General features: G+C 36.0%; 1 long non-coding RNA gene across 5 annotated transcripts; it reads left to right on the forward strand.

Moving 5' to 3' along the window:
* Positions 1–4,105: 4,105 nt before the first annotated feature.
* Positions 4,106–9,024, forward strand: LOC132032555 (uncharacterized). 5 transcript variants are annotated; one of them, XR_009408510.1, is made up of 5 exons: positions 4,106–4,185; positions 5,788–6,099; positions 6,205–6,300; positions 6,933–7,256; positions 8,797–9,024. It is a non-coding gene; the product is annotated as an uncharacterized LOC132032555 (long non-coding RNA). The 5 variants fall into 5 exon arrangements; XR_009408512.1 differs by lacking the exon at positions 4,106–4,185 and having other exon boundaries at positions 5,988–6,099; positions 8,814–9,007; XR_009408513.1 differs by lacking the exon at positions 4,106–4,185 and having other exon boundaries at positions 5,988–6,099; positions 6,205–6,298; positions 8,797–9,007.
* The last annotated feature ends 7,706 nt before the right edge of the window (positions 9,025–16,730 follow it).

The following is a 16,730-nucleotide window of genomic DNA, read 5'->3' on the forward strand; positions in this document are numbered from 1 at the left end:
AAAAAGTCTAAATCTTTATTATATTTGTACGTACTTTCCAATACATTTATATACCAAGTTAACAACTAATTTCATGCGTCTGTCCTCAATAAACCAACGTGAACCAGCACAAGCTGCCATGCTGTGTGCCGACAGGCTCTGATAAACCTGTGTGGAACCTCAAATATTTTACTCTATTTCTGTTTATTTATTTATTTTTAGCATTTAAGTTATCCAGTATAGAAATATTTGTTAAAGATACATTTGATCCAATTCAACTGGTTACTTGCCTGCTTTTCCATCAATTTATTCTTAATACAAACACTTATACATGTGGTGGATTATATATCAATGACCTACTTCCTTTGTCTCAAAATATTTGTCGTCCTTGCTAAAAATATTTGTCTCAAAATAATTGTCGCTTTATTTACCCAAGACAAAACTAAGTAGCTTTTTCCCATTTTACCCTTGTGTTAATTACATCAATGGGTTGAGTGAGTTTACATACCAACACTTAAGAGGTTTCATTATTAATAGAGTAAATATTTATTAAGGAGAGAGAACAGGATGAAATATATTAAAAGGGTAAAATAATCAAAATGTCACCCTTATAAATGCTTTCTTAATGGACGTGTAAATAAAAAATTCAACAAATATTTTGAGACGGAGGGAGTAATTAATTATGTACTACTTTTTTTTTTTTCACACCGTGAAGAAATTTAATAGACGACAAGTTATAAAAATTGAACTCTTTATTGGTTGATTTCACACGTTACATGGTTGGTGTGTTTATACACCTCTTTATAGGAGTCCTACAAGTTATCTTTATAACGTTTGTGTAAATCACAACTAGATCAACTTTTTTTTCTTTTTTTTGTTTTTGGTAAACAAGATTTTTTTATTTTTTATTTTTTATTCTCTTCCAACAAGTAACCAGTACATCCAACAGTACACATAAAACACTACAAAAAAAAAAAGGTAACCTACACAGGTTTTTTAACGGAGGATATTAATACCCTCCGCTAATTGCATCAATTTACGGAGGTTAAAAAGGCCCCCACAAACTTAGGTAATTAGCGGGGGTTGTAAACCTCCACAACCTTAAAAAAAAAAAAAAAAAAAGAGCGCCATATTTAAACCAAATTATAATAATTTAACGGAGGTTTATAACCCCCGCTAGATACATAATTTATTGGAGATTTAAACAACTTAAAATAAAAGGGGTTTAATAGCAGGGGTCAGTCTATCCTCTGCTAAATTATATCAAATTGCGGGAGTTCAAAGCCTCTGCTATCTTATGTAATGAACCGTTTGGTCATTATAGTCTTTCCGGCATTTTCGCCCTTCCCGAGCATTGATTAGCTCACTTTTGACCCGAGGGGAACCGTTGACACGCTTCCCGAGGTGTCTAGATTTGATTCGGCAACTTTTTGTAAATATGGGCTTAAAGCGAAAAAGAGTTGATTTAAAGTTGACTTTTGGGTAAACGAACCTTTTTCGGAATTCCGTCGATTTCGAGAGGTCCGGATGGTTGTTTATAACTTGTGTGTATACCTTGTTTAGTTCCCAATGCACTTGGATGCATTTTGAGACTTGGGTTGGAAAATTAGAAATGAGGTATCGAGGGTTGACTCGGTCAACGAGACCTCTGTTGGGAATTCCGAGGCCTCGAATGCGTTCGTAGCGTATTTTATGTGGATCAGCGTATGTGGTTTGTGAGCAGATGGTCTCGGGAGTGGTTCGGGATTTCGATTCAGACTTAGAAAATTTAGTTGGATTCTGGTACCTGGTGTCCACATTGGCGGCACCAGTGCCGTCCCAGCGGTACCGCTGTTGCAGCGGAGTGACCGCTGGGGCGGCCAAGTATAATTTGGCCCAGACCATCCCAGCGGTCTACTGGGCGCTGTTGCGGCCCCGGCGGTAACGAGCCTGTTATTTAATTAAGTGTGTTTTAAATAAGTCCTTAGGCTATCATTTATTCCCATTTCGATAATTGAGCTATTGGGGACTGTTTTAGAAGATTATTGGAGAAAACTCTTGGTGGTAAGTCTTGCTAATCCCTTTACTAATTCCTTGTTCCTAATCATCATAGATTCCTCTTTCCCTTAGTAATTCCTTAGTAATGGAAGATTAAAGTGGAGATAATGGATGTTCTATCTTGGCTTATTAATGGTGAAATTGATGGGGTTTATGCTAGATTTTGATGAATCTAAGGTTGTTAATCATATATCTTCCATTATTAGTTTTGAATTTTTGAATCAAGGAGTTAGGGTTTATACCCAAAATTGAGGGTTTTGCTTCAAATTCGAAATTAGGGGATTCCATGAGCTAAATTAGTAATTAGTTATTAGGGTATGATCATCTAGTGCTTAATTCGATATTTTGCTCCCGAATTTCCCGTTTTGACCTTGTGGCCCCATTTCCCCGAATTATAAGGTTGGATTTGACATGAATTGAATGCTAGCAATATTAGTATCGTTCTTCATGATTCCTAATCTAGATTTCGAACATGCCTAGACTTTATTGATCTTGAGGCTCAACGGAAGGGAAAGGCGAAAGAGTGATTTGTTGGTGTTTGCTGTTCGGGCATCTAGGTAGGTTATGACTTACCCTTGGTGAGACTTCGTATAGCGAAGGGTATATTTAGATTATATCATTGGATAAAGAATGTAAACCTTCGGGTATGAAGTTGGGATGGATATTGTCTTCGGTTGGGCCCTGTTGCGTGATTGGGGCTAGCCACCTTGTTGTGTTGTGATTTGATTGTTCTATTGTGTTGGCTTGAGGCCACGTGTTGCTCATAGATATTGGAATCTATTGTTCCTTCTTGATTATGATGTTGTTGGCGTACCCACTGTGTGTACTCGTGGCACTGATTTATTATTGGCGTACCCCTTTGTTGGTACTTGTGATATTGAGCATGATTATTGATGTTGATACATGCATTGCACGCACTCTCATTCTCATTATTCATGATATACTGTTGAGACACTGTTGGTATTTGATGAAAAATTGTAATGAGTTGGGCTCGGTTTTAAAATGAGAGTGATGTGAGAGTCCGATATCCGATGTTAGTTCCAGAATCGTGGATTGAGCGAGTGCATGGACTCCGTGGGTTCCCTAGGGGTGGTCTTTTGGTGAGAACCCCTCGTGGGCAAAGATCCGGGGTCTCGTCTGTCTGTTGGGCAAAGATCCGAGACGAGTGGCACTTAAACTTCGTGAGTCACCTTGGGTTGTTCTACCAGATGTCGATATTTCCGTCTGGAGCACATGTGTACACAGCATTTGCATGGCATTATATTGCATCCATACATTATTGCATTGCATTGCATCATGGCTTACATTGAGATGTTTTGGTGTTGTACTTGTGATGTTGGATTCAGACTTTGATATTTGGAGACTTGGCACATTTGGAATTAGATGCTCTGCTTAGGCGATGACGTGTACTTGGCTTCGATTATGTTGACTTATACTTGTCGGTTTATTTGCCTATCTTGCTTTATTGTATGAATTATGTTAGCTATGCTTAGTCGGCCGATCATGCCTACCGATCGTTGTTTTGACCGACCTACACTTTCATCGCATTCCTTTATGAATGCGAGTATCGAGCCGGGTCTGCTTCTATCTCTCGTGGCTGATCGTCGTCATCAACATTGTTGTGAGTTGCCAGGGTGAGCACAGACGTTCGCTGCCTTGAAGACTCTTCCTATTTTATGTCTTACTATTCCTATTCAGAAACATAGACATTTTATGTGTTATTACTCCAGACTTGTACATTTTCATTAAATGCTTTTGTATGACTTAGACTAGACACTGGGGGTATTTTTCTTATTCCGCACTATTCCTATTATATATAATTGTAAGACTTACATAATTATTCTTTTCCGCTTGCTTGATGTATTATTCATGTCTTTCTTTATTGTTGGGTCGAGGGTTCGCTTACTGAGGTGGGAAAGGTAAGTGCCCGCACGACTTATGTCGAAATGGGTCAGGACATCTTATTTATAAAAAAAGCTCGGCATTTAACAAAAAAAAAAAAAAAAAAAAAAAAAAAAAAAAAAAAAATAAGAAGCTTTTTTGTTTACCTCTTCTTTTTTTCACCCAAAATATTTGTACTCCCAAAATATTTCTCACACCTCTCGCTCTCTTTCTCACTCAAGCAGAAGAGAAAATTATTTCCCTCATCTAATTGCATCCATTTTACCGGTAAGTGTATTTTTTTTGCTTCTTCTTCAATTTCCTCTTTCTTAAGGTTTATTTTTTATGAAATTTTACGTAGATCGGTATAGAATTTAGCATTGATTCATTTTTTTCCTCTTTTTTTTTTTGTATGTGTTGCTCATGTGAAAACATTAACATAAATTTCAAGAGATTAGCTCAAATTTCATGCTTCATTCAACTTTAATTTTCTCAGAATTGAAATTTTTGTGTGAATTTTGCGTGTTTTTGAATTGCATGTGGTTTTCTCGTTGTTGATTATGATGAAAAGAGGAAAAAGGTTTTTCTTCTCTGTTTAGATTTGAAATTTGTTCGAAATTTGAAACTTGTTTTCTGCTTTGATTTTGATTTTCTTCTTTGATTTTAGTTTTCTACTTTGATTTATTTCGCTTTTAGTTTTCTGCTTCGATTTTACTTCAATTTTAGAACGAAGATTCGATTTTCTTCTATTTTAAACGAAGCTTTAGGTTTTATTTACTTTGATTTTAGTTTTATGTTTAGATTCTACTTCGATCTTACATTTCTACTGCAATTTAATTTGAAATCTAGAAAGACTTTATGTTCGTATTTTAAGCTTCAATTTACTTCATCTTTTCGCATAGGTATTATTCGATTTGCAATTTTAGGTATTAATTGTATTTTAGGTATTACGTGTTCTCTTCTTCACATGTATTTTAGGTTAAATTTTGCTCTATTTTAATTACTGGCTTAGAGTGTTGTACACCTGCTTGACTTGAGTAATTGTGGGCTGATTGATAGGAGTAAGTGTAACTATAATTTGAATCCGAGAACTATAGCTTGGCTAAAATGAATGAATCTTAGTTGCTGGATGTTGATGAGCTAGGAGCTGGACTGATTTTGTTCTGGGCTTAGGGTTTGACAAAATAGTCTCAACATGTATGATGCACATGCTTTTCTATTGTTCTTTCATCATAGAGTATTTCCGGACTAGGCTTCGGGTGAAACTATTGCATTGTTACACATTCATGATGCTTTGCTTGGTCCTAATTGCACATTCATGCTGAGCATTGACAAAGCTGTTATAAGTGGTGCAAGTTCGATCACGACTTTGACCAAACGAAATTATCAAATAAATGTTTGTGTTAATAATCCTTTCAATTAAGCAACTTTACCTTATTGAGTAGTGATCCAGACTGATAATTCATCAGCCGAAGTTTCCAGATGTTATTTGTTGTGTGCCTGCAGTGGCAAGGACTAGGATGGAAATGATCTCCCCTCTGAAGAGATATGGTCATTGTTGCATTCTTAAATGTATGGAGGAGAAATTCACTTGTTTGATTGCTACTATAGTACTATCAATCTCACAATTATGTGTCAACATTTCTAAAACCATAATTCTGATATTTTATTTATACCTTCAATGGTTATCAATGCTGGTGGCAGGTGATTTATGATAGTTTACGTCGTAAAATGTAGAGATTTGATTTTATGAATATACCAATCAAGGAAAATGACTTTTGTAACAATCCTTTCTTCTATTGCCATAACAAAGTATGAGTTTATGACAATTGAGGATGTTGCACGGTTATAGGTTTATCGCTCTATTGAAAAGAAATGGGCTGGAAATAGGCAGGCCTTGTGGAATGAGTTCAATGACCCACTTAAGACCAAAGATGAGATTATGAATAATGTTCCAGAAGGTATAGCTCGGGATCAGTGGGCTTCTTTTGTGAACTACCATGTGAGAGACGATACTTAGGTATTTTTCTGACAACTCACATTGAAATGCATAATATATGATTATTCGCTACTAATTTACGTTAATGCATCTTGTTGTTAGAAATGTGTAAAACAAATGCCGAAAATCGGAGAAAGCAAACAGTTCCCCACACTGGTGGCTCAAAGCTGAACTCTAGAAGAAGGGCTGAAATGGTAAATGATGTTACCTTGTTTATCTTACTTTACTAATTGAACTTGTTATTTATCTGTTCGTTCTATATTAATTAAGTTACTCCTACTTATATTTTTCCTATATAATTTGTTGAGACGGGGAGAAGGCCCGGACGAGCACAACTCTATCTTGCTACACACAGAAAAAAAAAAGATGGATCATATGTAAACGAGGAGGCAAAATAAATATGTGTAAGTTGCGCTCATGACCTCTTCTTCTTCTCCTCGCTGTCGATTTTCGCCTTTCATTCTTTAATTCAGCCTGAAGAACTGCTAGCTACAAAAAGAGTGTCATTCAAGTTATGTTATTATAGCTAAAGTAACAAATATAGTCATGAATATTGTAATTAGTGACTGATCTTAATTACGCTTACCTCACTCTTGGTTCTTTTATCTTCAGAATTATTAGGACACTTTCCATTAAGAACAACTCTATTTTAACTAAGCGCTTTCCTTTTTGAGTTGATGTGGTTTGAGGAAGTCCAGTTTATTGAGAAACGAGTTGTTCTCCTAGCTTGTTGTGTTTCTCTGGTTGGATACATTTTATATTTCATTATCACAAGTTATTAAAGAGTTGTATGTCAAACCTAAAATGGTAAAGTTTAACTGGAGTTGAATAAGAGTTACAAATTCTCTCTTGTTTGGGGTCTGATTGAAGGTCTTGGGAATTGCTAGCTGCACTATCTGTATATGGTTGTGATGGTTAATCACCCTAATGTTCTTTGCAGGTGTAATTAGTTTAAGATCTTTAATGCATTTGATAAATGTTTTCATGTTGGTACACTGTTGACCCAAATTTTTCTGATTATGTACGTTTTATTTAGGAAAAAATTCAGCTAGTAGTGAGTCAAAGTACTGTGGATGAGTCTGAAATTTCTCCCAATGATGCTGTGGGTAAGGTGCTAGGAAAAGAGCATTCTGGGAGGGTAAGATGTTTTGGATTAGGAGCTACTCCAAGCACTCATTTTAAACAAACAAAACCTCGTGTTGGTGGTATTAGAATTCCAAGTAATGATGTTGGATGTTCTTCTTTCGGATGTCAAGACAAGTACAATAAATTGTTGAATACTCTCAAAGCCTACATGATAATGAAGGAAGGGTCAATACCGGAACAGTTTGCTGGGATCTTTGGTTAACCTCCTAGAACGGTAAAACAATTTACTCATTTTAATTTTCTGCTTGATTTACTGGGCTCTTCACTTCCCTACAATTTGCTTGATTGCCCACTTATGAGATTTTAGTTTTCTGCTTGATTTTAGTTTTGTTCCTGCTATTAATTACTTTTGCTGTGTCCCGAGGGTTGACCAGAAATTTAACATCTGTTTAGAAAAAACAACAATTGTTTCTTTATCTTCTGTTTTGACATAAAAGAGATGCATTTAAGTCATCTGTTTCTTTTAGTGCAGAAATAGTATGTTTGAGTATGAAAATCTAAGTTTTGTATCCCATGTTTAAGAATCTGAATTCATTTTAATCCTGCGATCTTAGGGCATACTGCTATTCCTTTTTTTTTTTTTTTTTTTAAATTCCTCGTAAGGTAGTAGCACGTACTATCATTCATGGTATTGCTAAAAATTTCAGGAAGTAGGAATTATGAAACCATTAGAAAAGACATTCATAATAAGATGGTGATTCCATCAAAGTGGCAGAATTTCAGAACAGGTGTGTTGATAATTGCATGTTTGGTTTGTATTGCCACGAAGAGTTGTTTAGAAGCTAATTTATAAAGACTAACTTACGTAAAAGGCAATGTTTTAGCACGATCTTAACGTATTATACTAATTAACGACTTAAAGGAGACCAAGCAGAAAAAGCCTTCAGCTCTTTAAAGCTTGAATTATGATAGCTTTTGGATAGGTGTATAGCAATATAGTAACATATATAATTGTGCCTGAGATCATGAAAGAGAGGAATTAGAAATCAATGAAATAATTTGTGCTAAGGCTAGATGCTTCTCAAAATAATTCAGTAATGGGACCTGAAGAAGAAAACTACGACAACAACCTTATTAACGATATCGTTGTGTTTATTCTTTTCTTTGATCGCAGTCTCTTTCTTGTCCTTGACCGGACAGTTTGATCTTGTAAGTCAATGTGTATTATTAAGTCATTTTAATGCATACTTATAAATTCAGTTAATGGACATCTAATAAAAAAATAGCTACTCCGTCTTGTGCTGAGACTCAGATTTTCCACTACTAGTATTTTGTATTTGTGTTTTCCAGTTTATATAGATACAATATTGACCTCTAATCAAGTTCATATGGATTCTGCATAAGCAATGAAGCCGATGATTTGATAGTTGATATAATTCAAACCTAGGGAGATTCACATAGCTACTAATATAATGGCATTGCTTATTTGCTTGTGGGCTACTGGAAAAAGTCTTTGTTGCTTAAAAATATGGTGACTGATTATTTGTACTATCCTTATTTGTGTCCTTTATTATGGATTAGTTTCTGGTTCCCATATTCTCTGTATTTGTGGTACTGTTATATACCAAAATTCATATTTTGGTTTGAATTTGCATGATTTAAGCTAGCAGCTACTTCATTTCAGCTACAATAACCCAATTGAATACCATGCTCTGAATTTTGTTGTATCAGTGAAAAAAAGTTTTACCATCCCTATTTTTCTTAATTATCCATTCTTTACGGTAATGTATTCACAAATCTCTCATTCTTTGCAGCCGAGTGACGCAAGTAGCAGCTAGGGGATCCATGGATTCAAGATTTTCTACCTCTAGTGGTCATGTAATATGAGTAGTTGACTAAAGTGGATTTGTGACGATTTCAGTTGATGACATTTACTTGTCTTAGTATTTTGTATGCTTTAATGGAATGTTGATATTTCTCAATTTTGATATTCTGGTTGTAGTGTTAAAATATTTAGATTTGTATTAAAAAAAAGTCTGAAAAGTTGTTTTTTTGTAATAAATATATCTATTCTAGAATACATTTAAAGTGTGGGGGTTTAAACCCAAATAATTATAGTAAATTCCGGGGGTTTGTACCCTCCTTTGTACCCAACATGTACCATAGGCAGAAAGTGCAATTTGCGTGGAGGTTTATAACCTCCGCTATTTGCTATCACGGAGGTTGGGCAAACCCCCGCAGTAAGCTGCTACAAATTGATTGTGGCGGCTTTAATTGCAGGGGTTTGGTGAACCTCCGTGGGAGCAAATAGCGGAGGTTATAAACCTCTGCAAGTTGCACTTTTGACCTCCGCTAATTGCACCTTTTTTTGTAGTGAGAAAAGAAATAATTCAAAATCTACTCTGTCTATCTCTCAGTTCTATCTATTCCCCTTTCTCCATCTATGCTAAGCTCTTTGTGTGTTATTCTTCCAATACAAGTTTCCTATCCACATATTTTCCTGGCCATTTATTCTCCTATGCAAAATTTCTTGAGTCTTTAGCTTGCACTCCTGCTTAACAGTTTCAATCAGCTTCTCTGGCATCAGTATTCTTCCTTCCCACAATGCTTCATTCTCACCTTCCAGATAAAGTAAATCAGCGCAGTTAGTACTGCCATAACAAACTCTCCGCATCTCCTTACTCTTGTGAGCCTTGCCATTGTCTTCCACAACCCCTTCATGTCTCTATTCTGAATTCTCAGGTCTAGCCGTTGTTGTATCTCATTCAAGCATCCAGCAGTGTATTGACATTCAAAGAATAGATGTTGAATGGTCTCTTCATGGATATCATAGATCATGCATTTATCATCCGGAGCAATACCATGGCTAAACAGTCTATATTTGGTTTGTAGCCTGTAGTGGTTTGCTAACCAAGCAATGCATATGCTTGGGTATGTTCATTCTATTCCATATCCATCTCCACCATGGCTGCTTCTCTAAACTTTCTCTCAACCAGTAGTTACCACTGTGTATTGTATATTTTTCTGCTGGTTTAAGCCAATCCCCCTGTACATACTCTGCTGCCACTTTATCCCATGTTGAATATATTTTCTTCCACTACCAACTACAATCTTGAGGTGGATGATACTCCCACCATGGTGTGTCTTTTAAGTCGATGTGTCCTTTCTACTTCACCCAATAAATTGTCAGCTTTCATTGCTATATTCCACACATGCTTTGAATTTACTGCATCATTCTATGTCACTCCATCAAGTGTTCCCAAGCCTCTTTCTTTTTTTGGTTTGCATACCAAGTCCCAGGCTACTAATGGGACCTTGTTGGTGTGCTCAGTTCCACCCCACAGAAAGTTCCTTCAAATGCCATTTATACTCTTCATTACTTTCCTGAGAAGTATAAACATTGAGGCCCAATATGTATGTATGTGCATTAACATAGAGTTTATAAACATTGAGGCCCAATATGTATGCATGTGCATTAACATAGAGTTTATAAGTTGTATTCTTCCTGCATAGGATAGATTCCTGGATCCCCATGTCTTGATGCTTGCACTCAACTTTTCCACTTGCATTTCACAGTCTATAGCAGATATTTTCTTTGAAGAAAGGGGAACTCCTAGATATCTAAAGGCAGTTTGCCTTTTTTGTATCCAGTGAGTTCACATATGTCATCTATCTCATGAGAAGGCATGTTTGCTGTATATATATTTGATTTGGCTACATTTGTTGTGAGTATAGAGGCATTGGAGAATGTTTTCAGTCCTCTTAACATCCATATTACAGCTTACATTTCCCCTTTGTAGAATAAAAATACATCATCAGCAAACACAAAAGTGATTCAACTTGAGACTTCTACATTTTGTGTGATACCCAAACCCATCCTGTTCTCCCAACCATGCTATTAGCCTTGTGAAATATTCCAATGCATATAACAAATATCAATGGGGATATAGGGTCCCCCTTCCTCAATCCTCTTTGTGCCTTTATGGTGCCATATAGTCCTCTATTTAGTCCAATAGCGTACTGAGTAGTTATTATGAAAATCATCACCCATTTTATAAATTTACGAGGGAAGTTCAAATCGTGCATCATCTCTTCTACAAACCCCCGTTCTATAGAGTAATATGCCTTTTTTAAGTCTATCTTTATGAGAAAACTTTTTGTTGCATTTTTCCTATTATATAGCCTGACTAAGTCCTCCCACATCAGTACATTATGCATAATTGACCTTCCTGACACAAATGCACTTTGGTTTTTAGCTATTATATCTGGCAGTACTAACTTGAGTCTATTACATAGCACTTTAGAGATTACCTTGTAAATAGTATTACAGCAGGCAATTGGTCTATAATCCCCAACTATTTCAGCATGGTTACTTTTAGGCACTAGAGTAAGCATAACATTGTTAACATTCTTGAGCATCCTGCCAGTGGTGAAAACTTCCCTTATAGCTTCTGTCAAGTTTTGCCCTGTTACTGTCCAGCTATCTTTGAAAAACTGGCTGCCATACCTATCTGGGCCAGGTGATTTGTTCCCTGCTATGGCCCACAAAGCTTGTTTAATTTTTTTTTTGTGTTATCTCCTATTGCAACTTATCTTCGTGTTCTGCAGAAACTACAATACCTTTCTCTACTAGATCAGTGCATACATGCTCTCTATCTACCATGGTTGTCCCCAATAGTTTAGCACAGAACTCAGTAAAAGCTCTACTGATGCCCTCTGTATCAGTTCTGGTTATCCCATCAGAATCTCTAATAGAGAACACTTTGTTAGCATTCTTTCTAGCCTTTAGAATGTTGTGAAAATACTTTGTATTCTGGTCCCTTTGCTTGAGCCATTGCACCTTACATTTCTGTCTTAAGAACTTCTCTCTAGCTTCTTTCCATGTTTCACACTCCTTTGCTAGTGCAATTTTCTCTTGTATCAATGTACCATTCATAGGATCCTGCTATAGCTTAAGTTGACATGCTTTCAAGTCCTCACTTGCCTTCTCTGCCCTTACTTCAACCTCCCTAAATCTTTCGCTATTAAGTGCTTTGAGAACTGATTTGAGTCTATGTAATTTCCCTACTAACTGGTATATCTTTGTGCATTGAATTTCTTCTCTCCAGTTGTCCCTTACTCTCGCTTTAAAGTTTGGTGTCATGCTCCACATGTTAAAGTACCTGAAGGGTTTCTTCCCATGTTGTACACTTGTCTCCCAACTAATAATATTAGGGCAATGGTCATAAAGTCCTTCATTGTGAAAATGCACTGCAGAAGCTGGTAGTGATGATAACCAGTCTGCATTTACAATCACACTGTCAATCCTGCTGTATACTCTGTCCTCTGCACCCTGTTTGTTGTTCCAGGTAAAGTAAGCACCTGTTGATCTTAAATTCCGCAAGTCCCATTTCTGCACACAATTTCTGAAATCTTTGATCTCAGCCATTGTTACTGCTCTTTCAATTCTCTCTTCTCTATTTAAAACACAGTTAACGTCCCCCATTATAGCCTAGGGTCCATTTATACTAACTGCTATTTCTTCAATACTTGTCTACAAGTTACCTCTTAACCCTTGATAATTGAAACCATACACAAAAGTCAATGCAAATTTCTGACCAGTTCCCAGAGAATTAACCCTACAGTGTATCAGTTGTTCAGTTACTAGTTCAATCTGCAACTCCTAGACTAGCGGTTTTCATAATACCCTTATCCTTCCTCCCGGATGTTTTGACAAATTTGTAGTGTAAGACCACCCTTGACATAGATTAAGAGAGGCTCTATAAGCTTTATCTCTCTTAATCTTAGTTTCCAGAAGGCCAAACAAACTGGTATTATTATTGTGCACAAACAGATTCATTTCTTTCTGTTTATCTAGTTTGTTCAACCCTCTGGTGTTCCAGAATCCTATTTTATCCATTAGACCGAGAGGGGGGGGGGGGGTGTCCCATACTGTCCAGACTTAGGTCTATCCTCCACAAGTGCTTCCTCAGGGTGAGAAGTACTTGCTTTGTTTGTCCTTTGTGTAGCCATCTCCTGTTCACCCAGTTTCCCTAGTGCCATGAAAGAGTTCCCCTTTGGTATTGTTGCATTCCTAGCCCCTCCTCCATATCTGTATATCCCTGATCTGTACTGTTGTTTTGTTGCATTATATTGTTTTCTCACCTGGTACTTCTGTTTTCCTGGTACATTAGTGTCATTTGGTGCCTTTTCTACTCTTGGCTCTTCAGTTGTTGGTGCCTCTTGTTCATTCTCTTTTGGTGCTTCTTTTTGTCCCTTTGTTTCCTGCATTCTCAGTTTCTTAAGCATTTCCTGATGTGTTGCTTCTTCTTTAATGTGCTTACTGCATTCCTCCAAACCATACCCAAAAATTTTACACTTTGTGCACAATATTGGTTTCCACTCAAGCATCACTTCTTGTTCTACAATTTTTCCATACTCATTTTCAAACATGATAGAGGTAGGATACTCCTTGTTCAGTGGTACTTCAACTAGTACTCTAGCATAAGTCGTCCTTTCCTTTAGAGTTCTGGCACTATAAGCTCTTATTAGATTACCAACTAGTCCAGGAATTTTTGTGAGTGCAGTCTTACCCTAATACTTCACATCTAGTCCTACCAACCTTATCCACACAGGAATTTTATCCATTAATTCTTTTGTAACCACAATATCTGGTCGCCAAGGCTCTACCAAAATTGGTTTTCTATCAAACATTTGTACACCTTTTTCAATTACATGACCCCTAGTTTATGGATCATTAAGCCTTACCAGGAAAACACCCCCTATTCACTTGAGCCACTTTGTCAATCCCCAAATTACCCCAAATTCTTCTGAAATACCCCTCGATTACTGTTTGAGGTGGATTCGACCCTAGCATATAGCATATCACTGCATTTTTCCAATACGCAACCTCCTCTTGGATATGCTCAGAGTGATTTTAGTGTTACCCACCATTGGTTCTGGTGAATTCAAGTCATACCCCTGACACGAAGATACTGATTCTACAACGTTGGTCCAAGTAAGTTTAGGATCTAGGGTTTGGTTAGTACCTTTGTTTGCCGTTTCTGCTATTTCTGCATCTACCAGATCTGCCTAGGATTGACTTCCTTCTTCTAATTGGATACCCTTATCTTCATTATTGTTCTTCTCCGGCCTCGGTGCTGGCATTGTCATTTGATTTAGTGTTAGTGGAACGATTCCTTGAAGTACGTTGACGTTCCTCTGTTTCTTTGAATCCCCCGATTGTGGCACCGTATTTTTCATAGGCATACTTGTTTGTGTTACCTCCTTCGTCACCTTTCCCTTCGTACTAGCCCTTGCTTTCCCCATTCCCAGTGTTAACTGATCGGGGACATCTTAGAGAGAGAGGTTCCCAATAGAGAGAGAAAGGAATTTTTAATATTTGTTAAAGAGTCTCAGGATAGGAAAAATTAAGTAGGCAATTGTGTTAAATGTTCTGTGTATGCCCTTATTTCACTCCTCTCTCGTTTCTCTTTAACTAGATCAACTTTGGGCTCTTATATATCATACAGAAACATATACATATAGAAAGAATACTTATTCCATCGTCTAGGATTGTAGTTGGCTAGGACTACGACTATTTTAGTATAGCGGCAAGCAGAGACGCGCGAATCCAGGATTTAAACTTTATGGTTCAACCTTTTATTATTTTTAGTGTTGAATTCATTGTATTTTAAAAGTGATATGTTCAGCCTAATATTGCAATTTTAATAGATTTTACACATAAATTATGCTCTACGTCAAAAAATATTAGTTCATTACACGCCCACCTATAATGCTACATACACCCCTGGCGGCTAGGGCATGTTGTCTATAACCCCCCCCCCCCCCCCTCTCAAGCTGAAGTAACAGAACTGCTGGGACTTGGTAAGAAGCTTAAGTGAATATGTTCGCTACTCTGGTGTATGGATTGTACCAGTTGAAGTTTATTCTTCCTTATAGTCGGATATTATTCTAACTTTATGTAAAATAAAATAAATCTTCATTTAGGATGTCCTTATACTCCTTTTGAACGTCTTGAACTATTTGAGGTAGTGCTCACTTCTGATAGAGCTTAAATCAGAATGTTAAAGAAAATGAAGTAGCAGCTCAATATGATAGTGTTGATACTTTGAATATTATATATTTTCTCCATTCACTTTTACTTGTCCTCTATTTTAAAAATAATTTTTTACTTTTACTTGTTCACTTTAGTATATCAAGAGAAAAACAAACTTTAAAAACCCTTAACATTTATTACTCATTTCCAAATCATTTTTCAAGTCAATTGAGACCATGCACAATATGGGCATAATGATAATATATATATTCTATATATTAATTCTTAAGGGACGTACAAAATCAAAAGTAGAGAAGTAAAAATGAATGGAGGAGTATTTAATTAACATTCGATTGTATATTAAATATTTCTTTTTTGACTCTCCCAGTTCCTTCTTCTAATATTGAGTCTTCGACAGCTAGACTGAAAATGATAATCCCTGTGGAAGGATAGGTGGCTCAGTGGCTGTCATCCTAGATATCATCTTATTGGCCATGGAAATTATCTAAAGCGAGCGGATCAAACCTTTATCCTTCCACCAAAAATCCGATCCAATGGTTTGTTTGGTATGAAGTTCTCTGAAAAATAAGTGGTCACGTGACACCGCTTTGTCGAAAAAAATAATATGTATTAACCCTCTAAGAGCCTATTTGGCCTAGCGGTTTTGAGGCCAAAATCTTTTATTTTTTATTTTTTTATTTTTAGAAAAACACTTTTTTTTTGGGATATTTGAGGTGTTTGTCCAATTAGTAAAACTGCTTTTGAGTGGAAGAAGAAACAATTTTTCTGTGGTTGAGAGAAGCAGAAAGCTTCTTGAAAAAAGCGGAAGCAGCAGCATAAAATTGTTTCTTTCAAGACAAAAATATCTCTACAATAAATACATATTTTCCAAGTATATCCCTCATGAATCCATTAATTTCTAATTGATAATTCTTTGTGTTGAATTTTAATTTGTGGAATGATTTTGAATTTTATTTTGGTTGTAGTTTTTTTGATATATTTAAATCATCGTGTTGATATTATATCAATATTTAATAATTTTTATTTATCTATGTATTATATTGATTGAAAATTTTAATATGTATTTCTAAAATTTAATTAAATAAAATAAAACTTAATTGAAGTCTTTCATAATAGGTATTTGAAATAATTTCTCTCTGTAAAAATAACCTTTATAGTAAAAGGTTAATTGATATTTGTCCTTTTTCCTAATTTAACACCAAAAGCACTTTTTAAGAAGATTAGCCAAAAAAAAATCTTGCTTATTAAAAGGAGTCAAAAGCAGTTTTCAAATGAATTTGTGAAACACAAACTGTTTCTCATAAAAAGTACTTTCTTGAAAAGCATTTAAAAAAAAACACTTCTCAAAATAAGCAGGTTTTAGTCGCTAGGCCTAACAAGCTCTAATTTGATTAAAGTGACAACGCTTGATGCAAAGATCTATGGAGCTGATGTGGTTAGGCGCGCCAATATTCAATTTAGAGGTCCTGATTTTGATACTCGACAACTTCATTTGATGTTTTGCACCTCATCTACGGTGGATATCCTCTATAGGTTCTGCTGCCAATGTAAAATTTTGATGATTTACAAAGCAAAGAAATTACAAGACATTATTGAACTAAGAGAATGAGGTGACTTGGCCACAAAGTTGTTTAGCGTATAGCATGAATGAATCTCTTAATAGAAAAACTGAACAAGGTAGCAAAAGGA

The sequence above is a fragment of the Lycium ferocissimum genome, chromosome 10 (assembly GCF_029784015.1).
Source record: "Lycium ferocissimum isolate CSIRO_LF1 chromosome 10, AGI_CSIRO_Lferr_CH_V1, whole genome shotgun sequence".
NCBI classification, from domain to species: Eukaryota; Viridiplantae; Streptophyta; class Magnoliopsida; order Solanales; family Solanaceae; genus Lycium; species Lycium ferocissimum.